The following is a 3986-nucleotide window of genomic DNA, read 5'->3' as shown; positions in this document are numbered from 1 at the left end:
TCTTTCAATCAACTGAGGTTAAAAATATCTTGAACCCAAAAGTCACCAAACATAGGGCTGCACAAAACCGACCTTAGGTTCCTTTTTACTCTTCTTTAGTGTTCTTCACTTCAAATCGCCACCATCATAACCAGAATCACCACAATCACTTCAAATTTCAGGCAAGAATCGTAAGATACGGTTACAGTTAGGATAGATTTAGTTTTGATTTGAATAAAGAACTTGTTCCCATAGAGTTTTAGTTAGAATTTAGGGTATTGTGTGAAAATAATAATTAGGGTTTATAACTGAAAATGAAAACTTGAGTTATTAACTTTGTGTATGAAGAAATTGATTTGTTTTACAACTTTTATCATTTCGATTACATATTTGTATTCTTAGTTTTGATTGATTATGAATGTTCTCGTGATTGTCTAATTGGACGCAACTACTTCATGTATGATGTCTGTTTTTGGAAAGAATTGCAGTTAGTGATGGTTGTTGGCACATAATTTTGGGGTTATTGATGTGAATTTATATTGTGAAATATTTGTACTCGGAATGATTGATTTTATAGCAACAAGGAGGTAAAGATGTGCTTGCTGATGACGGCAGAGATGGGTTCAATTATTATCTAACCCTGAGAACAGAACTGAAGATATTCAAGAGAACGAAGAAAACTATAACAGGGAAAAAAATGACGGATTACCTTCCACCCACCCGATCCAACCCTCCGTAATGTGGGTCGGGTGAAAATCGAGCCATTGTAATGTTGGGTTGGTTGTGGGTGACAACTCCTATTACCCGCCATCAGTGGGTTGGGTGGTGGGTAAGGCCAAAATCGACCCAATCCAACTAATGTGCAGTCTTAACCAAACATATCAAATTTTGGTTCCGGACAAATTCACAAAATTAGAAGAGCAGTGCTATCCCGCACGACCTTGCGGGAAGCTATCCCGTTCAAGCGGTTTATTTACCGTTAGATCATGTTAAAACCTAGATTTAAAACCCTTTAGGAAAAACGGTGGCCCTATCTTGAAAGTGGTGGGTCCTTTCCTGAAAGTGATGGGTCATTTCATGAATGTGATTCTACCCGTAAATTTAATCATCCAACGGTAAAAAAAAACCGCTTTTGCGGGAAAACATCTCGCAAAGTCGTGTGGGATAGTATTTGTCAAAGTAGAATCCTATTTTTGGGTGCATTTAAGCAAATCATGTGGGGCTTCGTTTTGCAAAGACATTAAAAATTGACAGTGACCAGAATACCCTTAAACATGGATACACGTGATTTGTTAAAGTGGGACCACATCAATCTAAGCTGTGTTGCAAATGCATCCAGGTTTTCTGATTCTTTAGTACACACTACACAGCATTAATGTTTCGAAAATGATAGCTTGACCGTGAAATTTTCCCGCACAAAAATCCCGCGAGAGATAGAGATTTTACACGGTTCTTATCCCAATGTTTAGAGCCATTGAAGGACCGTTAGATTGGCTCACGGGAGAGAAGCGCGGGAGAAAGACGCCGTAGGTCTATCATCTCTCTGTTTGTTTTCGTAACCTTTTTAGAACAAAGGGAACTTAGATGGAAACAAAGCTTTTCTTTCTTCCACCTCTTCTTCTTGTTTTGGTATATTTAAATTTCCTAGTGAGATTGGTTTATTCCCAGATTAATTGGGGTATATTCATTTTATTCCTATCCAAACTAGTGTACTAAGGGTGTCTAAAAGGTGCTAAAATATCAAGTTGTCCATACTAAAAAACCATATCGACTGAAACTTGGTTTTGAAAATTTTCAAAACCAATTCACCCTATGAGGTTCATCTATGATGAAATCGAAAATAAAAAAAAAAAAATCAAAAAAAAAAGAAAAGAAAAAAGGTGGCTACCCGATTTGAGATTGGGTATGATTTTGTACCCAATCTCAAACCGAGTACAAATTCATATGCGGTTTGTTGGGTACAAAATCATACCCAATATCAAATCCCTTATGAATTCAACATTTTTGCTAAAAGTCGGCAGGATAATTTTTGTCGACCTTGCCGACTAATACTAGTCGGCAGCTTCCTAGGTTGAATATCATGCCGACTTTGCATCTCTGAAATTAACATTTACAGGGTCGGCAAGGCATTTATCCTTATATCTTGCCGACTATAGTTTAGCCGACAGGTTATGAATTTAGCACCTTACCGACTAATCATGCATTTGTAACACCTTTCCCTGTATTGCAAAAACCCTATAGTCGGCAGGGTATTATAGTCGGCAAGGTAAGAAATCAATAAGATGCCGACTAGTGAAGCATTTACAACAGTCCCCTGCGTGTCAAAAAAAAAAGTCGGCATCTTCTTCATTCGACGACCTTGCCGGCTGAAGTATAGTCGGCATCTTCTTCTTTCGACGACCTTTTCGCCCAAAGTACAGTCGACATCTTCTTCATTCGTCGACCTTGCCGACTTTTCATGGTTTCAGAACTGAAAGTGTTGATTTCTTCTATAATTTTGAGTATGATTTCATACATCAGCTTTGCAATCCCCTTTGGAGAAGTGTTTGGGTAGTATGCTTTCATTTCCGTTGCAAAAACTTTTTTCAAAACAATTTTTTTTCATCAAAAATCTTCCCACATGAGTTCAATCAAAAACAAAATTTCATAACTTAAATTCATAAGTTTAATCTACTCATAAGTTTTAATCTAAATTCAATTAATTAACCTAATCAGAATTTTTAGTGTTAGTTAAACAAGAATATATTAGCCATTTAGAAAATACAAGGTTAACGGGTGGATTCTTTTGCTTCAAAATGACCTACCTTTTGTCTCATTAGGTATACCCCAATTAATTTGGGTATACCCCAATCAAACCGGATTAAATTTAGGAGTGTGGTAATTGCATTTTGCAAATAAAACATGTTAATTTTAAGACCTTAAGAGACGTGTCCAAATAGACATTATGCTTAGTTTAATTTCTAGAATTGACATGCATTTCTTCCTGCAAATAGGGACGGGACTTGCAAGGAGGTAACCCGGGCTATAGCCCGTCCCTAGATTTGCTAAATAATTTTTTTAGTGTACATATTTACCTTATTTTTTGTGTTAGCCCAGCACCGAGTTAGGTTTGCACGTACTCATTTTTGACAGTGCTCAGTCGCTGTTTGATAAAATGGCTTAAAGAATTGAAAAACCTTGAGATTGATTAGAGTTTGAATATTTTGAAAAGGTTTTGAATCTTTTGATAATCGGGTTTTGTTCAAACATGGTTTAGAGTATTGCTTCCTGATCATAATTGCTTTTTTTATATAGACTCTTAGAGTCTTAAGATGAATCAACCAAAATATGGCAACTTTTGTACATATCTCTGCATATAATAGCATTTTTGAATGTCTACTATATTGATTTGGTACCAGGCAACTCCGCTAAGTACTTGTGCGTTTTTCTTTCTGGATATCGTGTAGTTGTTACATCCGCTAGGTGCCAATACAATGTCGACACCATTTTTCTTAAATTTTATTGTGAACACGTAAATCACGAAGGCATGTATATGTTCACAAACAATGTTCGCACTCTATATACATACTCGTATTGATGAGATGATTGCATTGATTCCTTGGCTCAAAACCTTCGTGTTTATCATAGCCTCATCTAATATCATCACTAGAGGCGTTCACATAGAGGAAGATAAAGAAAACGTAGTATAAAAGTAAAACTAGTGGAGTATCAAATGAACGTAAAGTGTTGAAATGTAAATAAGACTGGGATTTACGTGGTTCAGCACTAAGGCCTACATCCACGGGGTTGTCGTTTCGCTATGCATTAGATGATTACAGAGGTAGTCGAATGACTTTGGAGTTTACATATGTCTGTGAATTGTACGAAGATAAACTTACACTCACAATCCTTCTCTCTCTCCTCCTCTCTCTGTTTTCCCATCCCCCCTCTCTTGGTGGAGAGGGGGTATTTATAGGGTTAGAGTGTGGGACCCGTTTCTGTGGGCCGTTGGAACCTTATCTTCTTGT

The sequence above is a fragment of the Papaver somniferum genome, chromosome 8, assembly GCF_003573695.1.
Source record: "Papaver somniferum cultivar HN1 chromosome 8, ASM357369v1, whole genome shotgun sequence".
NCBI lineage: Eukaryota > Viridiplantae > Streptophyta > Magnoliopsida > Ranunculales > Papaveraceae > Papaver > Papaver somniferum.
Note: the sequence above shows the minus strand (reverse complement) of the source record.